This window comes from Plecotus auritus, assembly GCF_963455305.1.
Source record: "Plecotus auritus genome assembly, chromosome: 2".
Classification (NCBI taxonomy): Eukaryota; Metazoa; Chordata; class Mammalia; order Chiroptera; family Vespertilionidae; genus Plecotus; species Plecotus auritus.
The window spans coordinates 79,635,788-79,654,225 of NC_137771.1; positions in this window are offsets into that span (position 1 = coordinate 79,635,788).

Here is an 18,438-nt window from a genome sequence, read left to right on the forward strand (position 1 = left end):
CTGAGATTTCTGTTGGAGGAGAGAAATGGCTGGGATGGGATACATTATCTGGAATTGCAGGCAGCTATCTGCCATCTTAGGGGAGCATTGCATGAGAATGGAGCCATCACAGAGGAACGCAAAGCTTAGAGATGGCAAAAGACCAATCCTGAAAAACATTGAGGCCCTGGGTCTAGACTCTAGATCAGGGATGGGCAAACTTTTTGACTCGAGGGCCACAATGGGTTCTTAAACTGGACCGGAGGGCCGGAACAAAAGCATGGATGGAGTGTTTGTGTGAACTAATATAAATTCAAAGTAAAGGAGTGGAGGGGAGAGCAAGAGAACCGGATAGAACAGCCGGATCCGGCCCCAAGGGCCATAGTTTGCCCAAGGCTGCTCTAGATGGATCTGAAGTGCAAATAATACTCTTGAACTTTTCAGGTATCTGACTAATTAGTTATGCAAACCAGTAAATCTCTGCCTTTAAAAAATTGCTTAAGGATATTTCCAATGGAATTTCTATTATTTGCAACTGAAAGAAACATGATTAAAAAAAAAAGCTAGTTGGTAAGTATAGGATTGAGGAGACATGGCATAATAGCTATTCCTGTGGAAAAGGCTCTTAGTAGAAATTCTTACTCATGTTAAGTTGAAATCTGATTTCCTGAGAAACATAGCAGTAGGTCTTGGTTTTATACCAAAGAACTAAATGAAAAAGTAATGTAAATTTACTTTTATATGGCAAGGATATTCTTAACTTCTAGAATCAGCCAATGTGCACTGCACTGATCATGTCTCAACTAGAAGATTATTTTCAGTTTTGTGTAATGATTTTTTAGAGAGACAGGGACAAACAATACGATCTCAGGAGGAGGGTGGCTAGGATGATATGGGATCTTAATATCATACCTATTGAAGGAATAGAAGTTTAGCCAAGAAAAGTGAAGGCTTAGAAGAGAGAGAGAGAAAGTGATGCTTTCATAGATGCTAACTACTGTCAATTGGAAGAAAATAAATGTTATTTCATCAGTTTCTTTTCTTTGGCAGAACTAGGAATAGTGGTTAAGTTTTAGGAAGGCAGATTTTAACTCAATATGAGCAAAAAAAATTTTTTTTACATTCCTATTTTTAAAAAAATTCTTTATTGTTTAAAGTATTAAACAATGTCTCCTTTATCCCCCCATTGATCTCTCCCTGGCCACTTCTACCCCCAGCACATGCCCTCACTCCTCTAGTATCTCTGTCCATATGAGCAAAATTTTTAACCATTATACTCTTTCCACATTGTCTGTCATGGATTTCATATGAGCCCCACATTCTGATTATTGACTTGGAAGAACCAGTTGACACAAAAATGTTTCACTGTTTAAACAGTGCCTCTCCCCTTCCCTAGTTAATAACTGAGAGAGGACTATGTTTGTACATCATTATATCTGTATGGTCTGGGACAATGTCTGATAAAGCCATTATCTTTAATATGTACATAGTGTTCAATAGGGCATACATTCAATAAGGGCATAGTTCAATAAATATATGAATAAAGTTATTGATGTTCTTAAACCTATCTTCTCATTTCAAAAACAATGTTCTATCTGTCTTAAGACTTGGTGAATGCTTATATAGTTGACTTCAGTTAGCAAAATAATAATTTATACTTTCAAGTTACAATGATAAACATATGGCAGGACCTGACCTCTATCTTCTAAGGAGGAATTAAATGTGGCCTTAGTTTTCGTACACTTGATATAAACTATTCCTATGTCCTGTCACACTGAATCATATTGATGTGTTTAGTTTCCCCAATAAAGCACTTCAAGGAGACTATGTCTTATTAAACTCCGTATGAAAGTACTAGAGGTTCTAGCCAGCTCAATATGGTAAGAAAAAGAAATAGAAATGTAAGGATTAGAAAGGAGGAAATAAACTGTAACCTTTTTAAGAAGGTGGTATGACTTTCTACTTAGAAATGTCAAGAGAATCTATATACAAATAAATAAAATTAATAATACAAATGTAAAAGATTGCTTCATGTAAGATAGATCACTTTCAAAAGTAAAGTGCAATATACAGAACATGTAATGTAAGAAAAAAAAGAACAGAAAATGTAAAATACTGGAATAAATCTAATAAAAATGATCATGGCATTTATATAGAAAATGATAAAACTTTATTAAAAAGCATAAGATGATTTGAATATGTGGAAAGACATGTACTTATGGAGCAAAAGACTCTCTATATAAGGATTTCAGTTCTGTACAAATTGAGAATTTCTCCACAAATGAAGAAATAGATTTAGTATAATTCTAACCAAGTCTCAATGGAATTTTTCATGGAACCAAGAAACCAGTTCTAAAATGTATACAGTATGGAAGAAGGTCCCGATTAGCCAAGATTCTCCTGAAGAACTGCGTGGTGAAATGTGCCTTCCCAGGTACCAAGTCTTATAACACATGTATTGTAACGTTGACACTGTGGTATTGGCTCAGGATAGACAGGCAGACCATGGAATAAAATAGTGGGCTTAGAAACAGATCAATGCCAAAATAAAAACTTGATATATGACAGCTGGGTCAGTTGGGACAGGTTAATAAAAGGTTCTGGAACATCTGATAATCCATATGGGGGAAACTAAAACCTGAATTCTATCTCACATCATACCCAGGAATTAATTCCAGATGAGATAAGTACTTTAGTAAAAAACCAAAAAACAAACTGTAAAATATTTTAGGCAACCAAGATGTCCTTCAGTAGGTGAGTGTATAAACAACTGTAGTGCATCCATACAATGAGATATTATTTGGTGATGAAATGAGTTGTCAAGCCATGAAAAAAAACATGAAGGAGCCTTAAAAGCGTATCACTAAATGAAAAGAGCTCATCTGAAAAACACCACATACTGTATGATTTCAATTGCATGGCATTCTGGAGTAGTCAAAACTACTAGAGGATAGAGGGGGAGGCACAGGGAGAGAGGGATGAAGAAGTGGAGCACAGAATACATTTAGAACAGTGAAACTATACTGTTTGGCACAGTGGTGATAGATGCATATCATTATATGTTTGTCAAAACCCATAGACTGTACAAAACAAAGAGTGAATTCTAATGTATATTATGAACTTTAGTTAATAACATGGCAACAAAAATGAAAAGAAAACAAATAAAAGAAAACAATAGTGTAGCAATATTGGCTCATCAGTCGAGCCAATATTGTACCACACTAATAAATGTGGTATATAAGGTGTAAATAATCGAGGAAACTGTGGATGTGGGGGGTAGTTGGTAAATCTTTGTACTTTCCAGTCAATTGTTCTGTAAACCTAAAACTGCTCAAAAAACAAATTATTAATTTTTTAAAATTAGGAGATAATAGAGAATAAGGTTATCTGTGAATTCCAGGTAAGATGGATTTCTTAAGTAGATGCAACAATAAAGAAAAAAGATTTTCTGTTTAACAAAAAGGTGCCCAGCGTGTGTGGCTCAGTGGTTGAACATTGCCATGAACAGGAGGTCACATTCAATTCCCAGTCAAGGCACATGCCTGGGTTTAGGGCTCAATCCCCAGTAAGGGGTGCAGGAAGCAGTTAATCAATGTTTCTCTGTCATTGATGTTTCTATCTCTCTATCCATCTCCCCTCCTCTCTGAAATCAATAAAAAATATATGAAAAAAAGATGGATAAGTGTAACTAAATTTAAATTAAGATGATTTACTTTAAAATACTATAGAGTGAAACAAGCTACAGGCTAGGAGAAGATATTTGCTACAATCATGATCAACAAATGTTCAGTACTAGTATTCAGAACATACAGAATACTCCTAAAAATAAAAAGAAATAGATAAGTCAAAAATTATCAAGAGATAAGCAAAAGGAATGAATAGATATTTCAGAGAAGAGGACACATGAGTGGTCCCCAGACAAATGAAAAATACTCAATTTCATTACTAATAAGACAAAATAATAAACGTACTTCATCCTCATCAGTTTGACAAAAATTGAAAAGGCTGCCAACAAAGTGTGATAGTACAACTACTTTGGGAAACTCCTTGGCTTTACCTTGGAATATTAAATATGCATTTGCTTATGAGCCAGCAATATTCACTCTAAGTCTACATGACAGAGAAATTCTTATACATGTTTACCAGGGGTCAAGCAGATTAATAACAGCATTTTATGGTAGTGTTTTTAAAAGCAAAAGTCTGGAATAAATTGTTTTTAGATGTCAAATGGACCAGAATATTGTTAAGTAAATCATGGTACATTTTATACAAAAGAATACTATACAGCAGTGAAAATGAAAAAGCTGTTTTAACACATCTCTAATTGGGTGAATCTCAAAAATATATTAAGTGAAAAAAAACCCCCACAAGAATGAGGGGATTCCTATATATAGGGTAAACCCACCTAATCTAATGATATGTGCTTAGAGATATATGCATATATGGTAAAGCTGCAAAAAGAAGCAAGTACATACTTAACATAACACTCAAATAACTGTTACCTTTGAGAGATGGTGATGCTTTGAGAAGGGTCACATAGGGCTTCTTTTTTTTCCCACTTTATTTATTTATTTATTTATTTATTTATTTATTTATTTTTTAAATAAATCTTTATTCAGATTATTACAATTGTTTCTCCTTCCCTCCCCCCCCATAGCTCCCCTCCACCTGGTTCCCACCCCACCTTCTGCCCTTACCTCCCCCCCACTGTCCTCATCCATGGGTGTATGATTTTTGTCCAGTCTCTTCCTGAACCCCCCCCATACCCTTTTCCCCTGAGAATTATCAGTCCACTCCCTTTCTATGCCCCTGATTCTATTATATTCACCAGATTATTCTGTTCCTCAGGTTTTTAATTCACTTGATTTTTAGGTTCACTTGTTGGTAGATATGTATTTGTTGTTCATAATTTTTATCTTTACTTTTTTCTTCTTCCTCTTCTTTAAGAATACCTTTCAGCATTTCATATAATACTGGTTTGGTGGTGATGAACTCCTTTAGCTTTTTCTCATCTGTGAAGCTCTTTATCTGCTCTTCAATTCTGAATGATAGCTTTGCTGGGTAGAGTAATCTTGGTTGTAGGTTCTTGTTATTCATCACTTTGAATATTTCTTGCCACTCCCGTCTGGCCTGCATAGTTTCTGTTGAGAAATCAGCTGACAATCATATGGGTGCTCCCTTGTAGGTAATTAACTGTTTTTCTCTTGCTGCTTTTAATATTCTCTCTTTGTCTTTTGCTCTTGGCATTTTAATTATGATGTGTCTTGGTGTGGTCCTCTTTGGATTCCTTTTGTTTGGGGTTCTGTGCACTTCCTGGACTTGTAAGTCTATTTCTTTCACCAGGTGGGGGAAGTTTTTGGTCATTATATCTTCAAATAGGTTTTCAGTATCTTGCTCTCTCTCTTCTTCTGGCACCCCCATAATTCTGATGTTGGTACGCTTGAAGTTGTCCCAGAGGCTTCTTACACTATCTTCAACTTTTTGGATTTTTTTTTCTTTTTGCTTTTCCGGTTGAGTGTTTTTTGCTTCTTTGTATTTCAATTCTTTGACTTGATTCTTGTGTTCTTCTAGTCTGTTGTTGGGTCTCTGTATAATATTTTTTATTTCAGTCAGTGTATGTTTAATTTCTAGTTGGTCCTTTTTCATATCTTCGAGGGTCTCGTTATATTTATCGGCCTTTTCTAGGATATTCTTGAAAAGCCTTATAACCGTGGTTTTGAATTCTATATCCAGTCGTTTGTTTTCCTCCATTTCTTTCGTTTGTGATCTGTTTCTTTGACGCCGCATTTTCATTGCTTCCCTGAGTTGGTAGGGTACATTTGTGTGCTAGGTTTCCTATATGGCCCAGTGATTCGGCCTCCCCGTTAACCTGAGGTGGACACTCTTGGTGCACCCCTTTGTGGACTGTGTGTACAGCCTTGTTATAGTTAAGTCTTGATTGTTGTTGGTATCCCTGGGAGAAATTGACCTCCAGGCCAGTTGGCTGTAAAGATCCGCTGTGTCTATGCTGGGAGAAGTTCGGTGCTGGAGACAGCCTTATAGGATTAGACTTGCCAAATTGCAGTAGCCTCTGTGCTCAGCTTGGATGGGGTGGAGTCTCAGGGCGGAGCAGACAGTCTTGGCTTCCAGTCAGCCTTGCCCTTGCACGCTTGCGTGTGTGCGCGCACACCTGTGTGCGCCTCTAGACCTCTGCCTTCCCCGGCTCCCGAGTCTCCGCCCAAGAGTCCAGATTCCCCCCCGTAAGACCGTGGGTCCCCAGGGGTTCGCCTGGAACTGGGGTTCAGTGCAGTCAGAACTGGGGTTCAGTGCAGTCAGGAGCTTCTGACTCCCTTCTGCTAGGGAAAGCCTGTAGCAACCTCCGCAGCCTTTGTGTGCACTGGCATGCGCGCTTCAAGACCCCTACCCGCCGGGGCTCCCCCGGGTCTCCCCTGGCTCTCCGAGTCTCCGGGTGCCTTTCTCTCTACCTGACAGTCCAGACTCCCTCTGTATGAGCCTGGGTCCATGGGGTCTTGCCCGGGACTGGGGTTCAGTGCAGTCAGAACTGGGGTTCAGTGCGGTCGGGGGCACATAGGGCTTCTTAAGGCAAATATTTTAATCACTTATTTCCTTAAAGAATTTTGAAAAACCATGTATTTGCTTTTACATTTCAAAATTAACATCTAAAATTTTTATCATAGCCCTGGCCAGTGTGGCTTGGTTGAGCATTGTCCCCATGCACATGCCCAGGTTCAATTCCTGGTCAGGGGGCACATGCCCAGGTTTTGGGTTCCATCCCCAGTAGAGGCGTAGGTGGAGGCAATCGATTGATGTTTCTCTCTCCCTCTCCCTTCCTCTCTCTTCAAAACCAATAAAACATATATAAAAATAAATAAATAAAATTTTTATTATAAGTTGAAATAGTTGAAAAGAATGGAGTGGCTCAGTTGGTTGAACATCATCCTGTACATGGAAAGGTTGCCAGTTTGATTCCCAGTCAGGGCACATAAGGATGGCAACCGATCGATGTTTCTCTCTCTCTCTCTTCCTCTCTCTGCATGTCCTTGGGTGAGAATTAAAAAACAAACAAAAATGATACTGTCATAGGGGAATAACTGATGATAGAAAAAAAAATACTGTCATATCTTGTTTTTAAAAGTATTTAAAATAATCTATTTTAAATTTGGATACTATCACAAGCAAACACTTAAAACATACACAAAAAAGCTTTTTTAACATTAAAAATATGTAAATCTTGAATCATATTTCTATACTACTTCCTCTACAAATTTTTGTCATAATACATTTTTATGCTTGAAAGTGATCTATTTGTTACCCTATCATACTTATCCAAAGCAAAATATGCATATAAAAGTAATTTACTTTATTTTCTGAAGTCATTAGGCTCTAAGATTTAAAAATAATTCTTCTAGATTGAATTACCCTTTTTTATTTTTAATATATTTTACTTGAATTTATTGGTGTTACATTGGTTAATAAAATTATATAGGTTTCAAGTATACAACTCTACAATACATCATCTGTATATATATATATATATATATATATATATATATATATATATTTTTTTTTTTTTTTTAATGTTTTTATTCATTTCAGAGAGAGGAAGGGAAAGGGGGAAAGAGATAGAAACATCAATGATGAGAGAGAATCATTGGGGATTGAGCATGCAACCCGGGCATGTGCTCTGACGGGGAATCCAACCGGTGACCTGTTGGTGCATGGGTCGACACTCAAATACTGAGCCACACCAGTTGGACCATCATCTGTACATTGTATTGTGTGTTCGCCATCCAAAGTCTAGTCTCCTTCCCTTACCATTTATATCCCTTTAACCCTTTCTACCTGTCCCCACCAACCTTTCCCTTTGGTAATCACCATACTGTTATCTGTGTCTATGAGTTTTGTGTGTGTGTGGAGTGGTTTTTTTTTGTTTTTTGTTTTGCTTAATCCCTTCATCTATTTTATCCAGCCCCCCAATGCTTCTCTTCTTTGACAGCTGTCAGTTCTCTGTATCTATGAGTCTGTTTCTGTTTTGTATGTTTGTTTATTTAGTTCATTAGAATCCACATATAAGTGAGATAATCTATAATAATAAAAGCGTAATATTACTTTTAGACTGGACAGATGAAAGACTTTCTGGACATCCTTTTGGATGACCTTCCAGACAAAGCTGGGGCTTCGAGGGCCGAGCACCTTGCATGAATTTCGTGCATCGGGCCTCTAGTAAGGTATATGTTTGTCTTTCTTTGACTTGCTTATTTAACTTAGCATAATACTCTCTAGGTCCATCCACGCTGCCACAAAAGGTAAAATTTCCTTCTTTTTTATAGCCAAATAGTATTCCATTGTGTAAATGTACCACAGCCTTTTTATCCACTCATCTACAGATGGGCAGCACTTGGGCTGCTTCTAAATCTTGGCTATTGTAAATAGCACTGCAATGAACATTGGGGTGCATGGACTCTTTTGAATCAGTGTTTCAATTTCTTTGGATATATTCACAAAAGTGGAATCGCTATCTCATACATCAGTTCCGTTTTTAACTTTTTAAACTCCATACTGTTTTCCACAGTGACTGCCCCAGTCTGCAAAGCCACCAACAGTGCATGAGGGTTCCCTTTTCTCCACATTTTCACCAACATTTGTTGTTTGTTAATTTGTTGATAGCCATTCTGGCAGTTGTGAAGTGGTATCTCATTGTGGTCTTAATTTGTATTTCTCTGATAATTAGTTCTTTGAATTCTTTATAAACATTGGATATTAGCCCCTTATCAGATGTATCATTGGTGAATATGTTGTCCCATTCAATAAGTTGATGTTTCTATCTCTCCCTCTCCCTTCCTCTCTCTGAAATCAATAAAAACGTATTTTAAAAATAAAGAAGAACAAAGTTGGAGGAATCACACTACTTGTTATCTCTGGGTGGAGAATTCTTTGTGCATACTCGGAGGGGAGATAACGGAATGTGGCCGCAGCAAGTGAAATGTGGTCTCAGCAAAGGGAATGTCCATAGTAAAATGGCCTGAAAAGCCAGTTCCTGGGGGAGGTGTATTGATTCAATTGCTTGATCAAACCTAACAGTCTCCATTTTGTTTAGTTCTTTTTCTGGAGTTTTGTTCTGTTCTTTCTTTTGGGACATGTTTCTTTATCTCTTCATTTTGGCAGCATCCCTGTGTTTGTTTCTGTGTATTAGGTAGAGCTCCTATGTCTCCTGGGCTTGGTAGAGTGGCCTTGTGTAGTCCATGTCCTGTAGGGTCCAGTGGCACAGCCTTTCCAATCACCAAGCTTGGCACTCACAGTGTACCCCCCCCCCCCCCAGCTCTCCCCACCCTCCTCTCATGATTGAGTCTTGATTGCTGTTAGCACTCAAATGAGAGGGATTTACCACCAGGCTGATCTGTTGCAAGGACTGGCTGTGACTACCAACCACCGTGGAGGATCTGTGTACAGGGGAACACCCACAGAGCAGGACTTACTTCAGCAAGGCTCTGATGCCTGTTCAGTCTGTCACTTCATGGTGTCACTGTAGAGTTGATTGGGTGGTGTTTTGACATGGTCTGAAGCAGTCCACTGGGTACACTGGCTCTGGGGCCTCCCAGGTGGTACAGACCACGGTCTGCTGAGGCTTGTGCTCTGCCCAGGGCTACCCAGTGTGAGCTACAGTTTGATCTACAGCTGCATGCTTTTGTGCTGGGTTTGGAGGTGACCAGATGAGGCCAAACTGCAAATCATGGCTGGCTGCTGCTTGTGCTGGGCCTGGTGCCATTTAACGAGGGGTACAGGGTTCACTGAGGCCAGATGATGCTTGTTTAAGAGATTTGAGGAAAGTCTGAAGTATGAGCTAAGACAGGCTATTCCTATGGAAAAGGGTGAGAATGGAACCTGCAACCCAAGTATGTGCCTGGAACCCTCGACCCTCTGGTGTGCAGGCTGATGCTCTAACCACTGAACACATCGGCCAGGGTGAGAAATTTTTTAATTTCTACAATGAATACCACATGGACAAAGTAACACAAATGTTATCTTTAGGTTTTACACAAAATGAAAACAGCGTGGGTGGGCCAGCAAGTTTGGTGGGCAGGGTCTCAGGTACTCACCAGGGTGGGGCAAACAGTGATATCCAGCTTGATGGAGACTCAGCTATGGTACCCACCTGCTGTATCTGGGGAGGGGGGAGGCTCATCAAAAGAACAATAGCCTCTGCCAGCACTTCTCTCTGGGAGAAAGCTGCTCCTCCAACTCTTGCCCTGATACCATACACTTCAATTTCTCCCCATATGTCCCTGGTGCCTTTCGTGCTACTATCCTAGCGATGGACTCAGAGAGAGTGAGTCCAAATAAGTCTGTGTGTGGGCCCTTTAAGAGGAGCTGCCTGGGACTCCAGCAGTCCTCTGTCTCACTGAACCTCAATTCCCACTGGTTTTTACAGTCAGAAGTTATGAGGAATTCTCTTCCCAGCATTGGAACTCTGGGCTTGGGGGCCTGGTGTGGGTCTGGGACCCCTCACTTCTCAGGGGTCACCTCTGCAGCTGAGATATCCCTCCCAATTTTTATCTACTACACATAGGTGTGGGACCAGCCCATTTTGAGTCTTGGCCCCTCCTACCAGTCTCAATGTGACTTTTTCTTTAAGTCTTTAGTTGTATGAATTCTACTCAGCTAGATTTCAGGTGGTTCTGAATGAAGTAGCTTAGTTAAAAATTTTGATGTGTTTGTGGGAGGTTGTGAGTACTGCATTTACCTATATTACCATCTTGACTGGAAGTCTGGAAATACATTCTTTATAAGGAGAACCATGATCTCCTATGCTTTTGATGAAGAGAAAGGTTTATACTGGTAAGAACAGTGGGACTAGCAGTTCATTTAGAAATTTTTTATTAATAGGAGAATATGGTAAGCATTTTTTGGATGAAATAAAATGAGGAATCAGTATGATTACAAAGAAAATTCATAATATAATTGAGAAAATAGGTGTTTTTTTAAAATCCTCACCCAAGAAGTGAGAATATTTTTTCCATTGATTTTGAGCGAGAGAGAGAGAGAGAGAAAGAGAGAGAGAGAGAGAGAGAGAGAGAGAGAGAAAGAGATCTCGATTGATTGCTTATCACACCTGCCCTAACTGGGGGTGAGAATGGAACCTGCAACCCAAGTATGTGCCTGGAACCCTCGACCCTCTGGTGTGCAGGCTGATGCTCTAACCACTGAACACATCGGCCAGGGTGAGAAATTTTTTAATTTCTACAATGAATACCACATGGACAAAGTAACACAAATGTTATCTTTAGGTTTTACACAAAATGACCCTGAATATTTTGGCAGTCCCAGAAAACATTCCAGTTTTATTGAGAATAATTTTACTTCTTCATCTCATCAAGATGTTTTATTTCCAGCAAATGACACATCCTAGGAAAGAGTCTTGAGTATAGCTTGAAATGCTTCTTTTTAAATATATGGAAAAAGCCCAGCCTTTTAGTCTTGAATATTTCTTGCACATGTTCTTGGTTTGCTTTCCCAGAACTCTTCCTCATTTTTTGAAAATAAGCTGGGGAAGAAAGAGGTGAAACATACCATTGTCACCCCCATCCTTATCATCAGTGTAGATCTGACTTCAGAACATCTTAACAAGAGCCAGAATATTTGATTCTAAAATTCATGCTTTACTTTTAACAGAAATATGTATGAAATGGGAAACAAAGAAAGCCCTGTGGGTTTATGATGCTTTGCTTAATCCTTTGGGAGATGGCCCATTTGGAGATGAGAGGGTTTACTTTCCAGAAATCTGGTCCACTGTGATATTTGCAATGGGTGCTTTGGTTAAGTGGATGGAGGACTATTGTGAACTCAAGTGTTCTCAGGCAAACTGGGTTTAGGAAGAGTAAATATAAAATTTGGGTATCTAGAAACAGATTTCCTTATACTGTAGATATGTATGTACCCCCAGATAGTTTTTATGTACCTGATTAGGGCTGAAGAATGGTGAGGAGGCTGAAAACCTCAGTTTGAAGAATACTATTGATGTTATTTCTGATGTTCTCTTTCTTAAAATGGGTTGTGGGAACATGCATATCTGTTTTATTTGACTAGTTTTATGTAAACTATATATATTGCTACATTTTACACATGTGATGTATAGTGTAAACATCAATAAATATAGTTTTGAAAATCTAAAGTTTGTGGATTAAAAATGGTGGTGGAGTAAGGGGGTGCTGCATGGACATGCTCTCAGGTCCAAACTGGAATTACAACTAAAATACAGAAAAACTTAATGAATAATCAATGGAAGATTCGCTGGAGAGAACCCTGATAACCGAGGACCAAAAGTGGAGACCACCTAGAGGCTGATAGGAGGGCAGAGGTGCGAAAGGGCTGACTGGGACTCCCCAGAGAGCAGCTGAAGTTCCAAAGTTCCGGAGAGATATCTCAGCTGTGGGAGGTTGCCACTGAGAACTCTGGGGTCTAATTCCCAAGCTGGGCCCCCCAGCAGAGAACACCAGAACTGAGAAGGGTACGCACATAATATCTGGCTGTGAAAAGCAGTGGGGCAGCTGTCTGCCAGCTAGAAATGGCTGGAAATTCAGGCATCCTCTTAAAGGGCCAATGCATAGAATTCCCTGTGGAGCCACCCATCTTGTGGTCCAAAAGAGGAACAGCAGAGTGGATTGGAGCTGGGTGAGCAGAAGCCAGGATCAAGGGCTCTGGGGTTAGAGCTCAGAAGGCAGACACTCTGGTTTCCTGTGCTTAGTCATTTCCTGCAGACAATTGCTATATAGGTGGCATTGCCTGGGTGAAGACAGCTGACCCACTCTATTGAAAACTCCTTGCCCCTTAAGAGATTGAGAACGACAATTAGCCACCAGGCAGAAACAATTAACCCACCCTATTGAAAAAAACTCTTGCCACACCTGTGAATGATTGCCTGAGGGTAGATCAAGAGGAATCCTATCAGTATGCAGCCAGAGCGATCTCTGGAGGCTTTGAGTCTTTGCCTGATCTAATAGTCAGAAACAGCATTTGACACCTGCACTGGAGATTGAGAGGTGTAGAAGATCTACCTAATACATAGTCACAAACCCAAACAGGCAGCCAAAATGAGGAAACAAAGAAACTACCCACAAATGAAAGAACAAGAGAATTCTCCAGAAGAAGAGATAAATGAAAAGGAGATAAAAAATTTATCTGAAACAGAGTTCAGAGTAATGATGTTAAAAATGCTAAACAGCATGGGAAAAGATATAGTAAATATGAAAAAAGAACAGTCAGAAATAAAGAATGACATAACACAAATAAAGAACACATTGGAAGGAATACACAACAGATTATGAGAAGCTCAGGACCGAATCAGTGAATTAGAAGACAGGGTTTAAAAAAAATCACTCAATCAGAGAACCAAAAAGAAAAAGCAATTAAGAAACAGGAGGACAGCTTAAGGGAGCTGTGGGATAACATGAAACGTAACAATATTAGAATAGCAGGTGTGCCAGAAGAGGCAGACAAGGAGAAAGGGATAAATAATGGCAGAAAGCTTCCCTAACCTGGTAAAGGAAAAAGTCACACAAGTTCAGGAGAATCACACATAGAGAATCCCAAGCAAGAAGAACCCAAACAGGCCCATGACCAGACATATCATAATTAAAATGGCAAAAATTAAAGACAAAGAGAGAATCTTAAAGGCAGCAAGAGAAAAGTAAATTGTTGCCTACAAAGGAATTCCCATTCTCATCAGAAACTCTACAGGCCAGAAGGGAATGGCATGAAGTACTCAAGGAAATGGAAAGCAAAGATCTGAAACCAAGATTACTATATCCATCAAGGCTATCATTCAAAATAGGTAGTCAAATAAAGAGCTTCCCGTTCACAAAAAGGCTAAAGGAGTACATCATCACCAAGCCAGCATTATAAAAATGCTGATGGGACTGCTGTAATGAGAAGAAGAAATAGAGAGAAAAACCTAGACATACAGAATTAAAATGGCAATAAACAAATACCTATCAATAATAACCTTAAATGTAAATGGATTAAATGCTCCAATCAAAATACATGCAAATTGAAAAGGAGGAAGTAAAACTCTCATTATTCTCAGATGACATGATATTGTACATAGAAAACCCTAAAGATTTCACCAAAAAACTACTAGATTTAATAAATGAATTTGGCAATGTAACAGGATATAAAATCAACACCCAAAAATCAATGGCTTTTTTATATACCAATAATGAATTCTCAGAAAGAGAAACTAAGTAAACATTCCCATTTACCATTGCAACATTAAAGTTAAGATACTTAGGAATAAACTTAACCAAGGAGGCAAAAGACCTGTTCTTGGAAAACTATAGTACATTGAAAAAAGAGATAGAAGAAGATATAAACAAGTGGAAGAATATATCGTGTTCATGGATTGGTAGAATCAACATCATTAAATGTCCATACTACCCAAGGCAATCTACAGATTCAATGCAATCCCTATTAAATTACCAATAGCATATGTCACAGAGCTAGAACAAATACTCCAAAAATTTATATGGAATAAAAAACCCCCCAAAACCCTGAATAGTTACAGCAAACTTGAGAAAGAAAAATAAAGTTGGAGAAATCATAATACCAGATTTCAAGTTATACTACATAGCCACTGTAATCAAAACAACCTGGTACTGGCACAAGAACAGGCATATAGACCAATGGAACAGAAGAAAGATCCCAGAAATTGACCCAATCCATTACGTTCAATTAATATTTGACAAAGGAGGCAAGAGCATACACTGGAGTCAAGACAGTCTCTTCAATAAATGGTGCTGGGAAAATTGGACAGATACATGCACAAATTGAAACTAGACCACCAACTTATACGATACACAAGAATAAATGCAAAATGGATAAAAGACTTAAATGTAAGTTGTGAAACCATAAAAATCCCAGAATCTATAGGCAGCAAAATCTCATACATCTCTCATAGCAATATGTTTACAGATACATCTCCTAGGCCCTAGGGCAAAGGAAACTAAGGAGAAAATAAACAAATGGGACTACATAAAAATAAAAAGCTTCTGCACAGCGAAAGAAACCATCAACAAAACGAAAAGGGAGCCCACTATATGGGAGAACATATTTGGCAATGACACATCAGATAAAGGGCTAATATCCAAAATATATAAGGAACTCATACAACTTAACAAAAGGAAGACAAACACTCCAATTTAAAAAAATGGGCAAAGGATCTAAATAGACACTTCTCCAAAGAGGACATACAGATGGCCAAGAGACATATGAAAAAATACTCAAAGTCCCTCATCATCAGAGAGATGCAAATTAAAATGACAATGAGTTATCACCTCACACCTGTCAGAATGTCTACCATCAACAAATCAACAAATGAAAAGTGCTGGTAAGGATGTGGAGAAAAGGGAACCCTAGGTCACTGCTGGTGGGAATGCAGACTGGTGCAACCATTATGGAAAACAATATGGGGTTTCCTAAAAAAAATAAATATGGAACTGCCATTTGATCCAGTGATCCCACTTGTAGGAATATATCCTAAGAATCCTGGAACACCAATCAGAAAGAATGTATGCACCTCTATGTTCATAGCAGCACAATTTACAATAGTTAAGATCTGGAAACAGCCCAAGTATCCATCAGTAGATGAGTGGATAAAAAAGCTGTGGTACATTTATACCATGGAATACTATGCAGCATTATAAAAGAAGAATCTCTTACCCTTTGAGACAGCATGGAGGGACTTGGAGAGTATCATGCTAAATGAAATAAGTCAATCAGAAAAAGATAAGTATCACATGATCTCACTCATATGTGGAATCTAAGTAACAAAATAAGCTGATGAACATAGTAGAAGCATGGAACAGAATGTGGAACCTCAGAGGGAAGGTGGGAGAGGGTGAGGGGGTGGAAGGTAATCAGTCAAAGACCTTGTATGCATATATGCATAACCCATGGACACAGACACTAGGGAGCTGAAGACCTGGGGGGGGCGGGGTAGGGGGAGCTGGAGGAGGTTAGTGTTGGGAAAAAGGAGACATGTAATACTTTCAACAATAAAGATTTATTTTAAAAAAAGAATGCAAATTTAGGAATGAAATAAAATAATTTAGTACCTTGTCATGTGATTTAAAAAAATCCAAGTTTGCAACATAGTTTTACTTCTCTCTCTCTCTCTCTCTCTCTCTCTCTCTCTCTCTCTCTCACACACACACACACACACACACACACACACACACACACACACACAGGAACTGCAGCCCAGGAAAACGGAATTCACAGGTGTGACAGTTGGGAGGTTGGAATGTAAAATGGTCAAATCTGGCAGAATTCCTCTCAGGGAGAGAAAGCTGTCTTATGTAGGAAAATTGTAAGCCTTTTAAAGAGCTTATTAAGTAAAAAGATAGTTCAATAGTGTAACATTAAAAATGAGAGAGTTGGATCAACCCTTACATATATGGTCAATGATCTTTGACAAGGGTATCAAAATCACTCAATGGGGAAAAGATAGTCTCTTCAACAAATGGTATTGGAAAAACTGGATACTTACATGCAAAAGAATGCAGCTGGGTCCTCATCTTACACCTTACCTAAAAATTAACTCAAAAGGGATTAAAGACCTAAACATAAAACCTAAAACTAGGAAACTCTTCAAAGAAAACATAGGGGAAAATTTCATGACATTGAACTTGGCAATGATTTCTTGGCTATGAGACCCAAAGCACAACAACGAAAGTGAAGAGAGAGAAGTGTGGCTACATTAAAAAAACAAAAACAGAAACTTTTGTGCATCAAAGGACACAGTCAACAAAATGAAAAGGCAACCTATGGAATGGCAGAAAATATTTGCATATCATATGTCGGCTAAGGGGTTAATATCCAGAATATAAGATAACTCCTACAACTCAACAATAAAAAAATCAAATAACTTGACTAAAAAATGGTTGAAGCACTTGAATAGACATTCCTCTAAAGATTATATACAAATGGCCAACAAACATGTGAAAAGATACTTAACATCACTAATCATCAAAGAAATGCAAATCAAAACCACAATGAGATATTACCACATACCCATTAGGATTGCTACTGTTATAAGCAAACAAACAAAGTGTTGGCCAGGACATAGAGAAACTAGAATCCTTGTTCTCTGTTGTTGGGGCTATAAAAACGGTTATGGAAAACAGTATGATGGTTTCTCAAAAAATTAGAAATAAAACTACCATATGATCCAGCAATCCCACTTCTTGGTATGTATTGAAAAGAATTGAAGGCAGGGTCTCAAAGAGATATTTGCACACCCATTTTCACAGTAGCACTGCTCATAATAGCAAAGAGGTGGAAGCAACCCAAGTGTACATTAACAGATAAATAACATGTGGTAGGTACATAAATGGAATATTGTACAGCCTTAAAAAGGAAGGAAATTCTGACAAATACTACAACATGGATGAATCTTGTGGACATTATGCTATGTGAAATTAACCAGTAACTAAAAGACAGAAATGCTGTATGATTCCACTTAGGTGAGGTATTTGAAATAGTCAAATTCATAGAAACAGAAAGCAGAATGGTGGTTACTAGAGCCTGAGAGGAGAGAAAAAGCAGAGTGGTTGTCTAAAGAGCAGAGACACACCTCTACTTGAATCCCTGCATTGACTCTTCACTGAAGCCAGAGAAGCAGCCAACCTTGTTATAATGGCCTCCAAGGTCCCCATAGGCTGGTCCCCCACACCTCCCTGGCCCATCTCCTCATTCTCTCCCCTTATTCACTCTGCTCCAACCTTCCTGGTCAGCCTCATGCTTCTCCACCCTGCCAGGCCTGCTCCTGTCTTAGGGCCTTTGCTCTAGATAGTTCCTCTCTCTGGGAATGTACTTTGCCCAGAAATCTGCTCCATTAACTCCTTGTCTTTCTTCAGCTTTTTGTTCAAATGTGACCTTCTCAATGAGGCCTCCCCTGACAACCTTTTAAAAGACTGCAACATATATATCCTGCCCCATGCACCCCTTTACCCTTCTGCACCTTCCTTTTCTCTGCACTAATCATCTTTTAATATGATTTTTTTTTTTTTTTTTTTTTTTTTTTGCTTATGCCTTTCCATGCTAGAGTGTAAGCTCCAGGAGGGGCGGGATTTTTGTCTGTTTGGAGTTGATGTGTCTCCCAAGCACCTAGAGGAGTGCTTTATAAATAATAGCTCCTCAATAAATATTTGCTGAATGTTAAATCAACCTTCACAAGCAAAAAACACTGTTTCCCCAGCTGAATCTGGAGAATGCTAATTTTAAAATATGCACACTACTTATACAACAAAATGCCTTGTGGTCAAATGGTGATGGAAGGAGACTTGACTTGGGGTGGTAAACACACAATACAATATACGGATGGATGGATTATAGAATTGTACCCCTGAAATCTATATAATTTTATTAACCAATGTCACCCCAATAAATTCAATAAAAAAGTAAAAG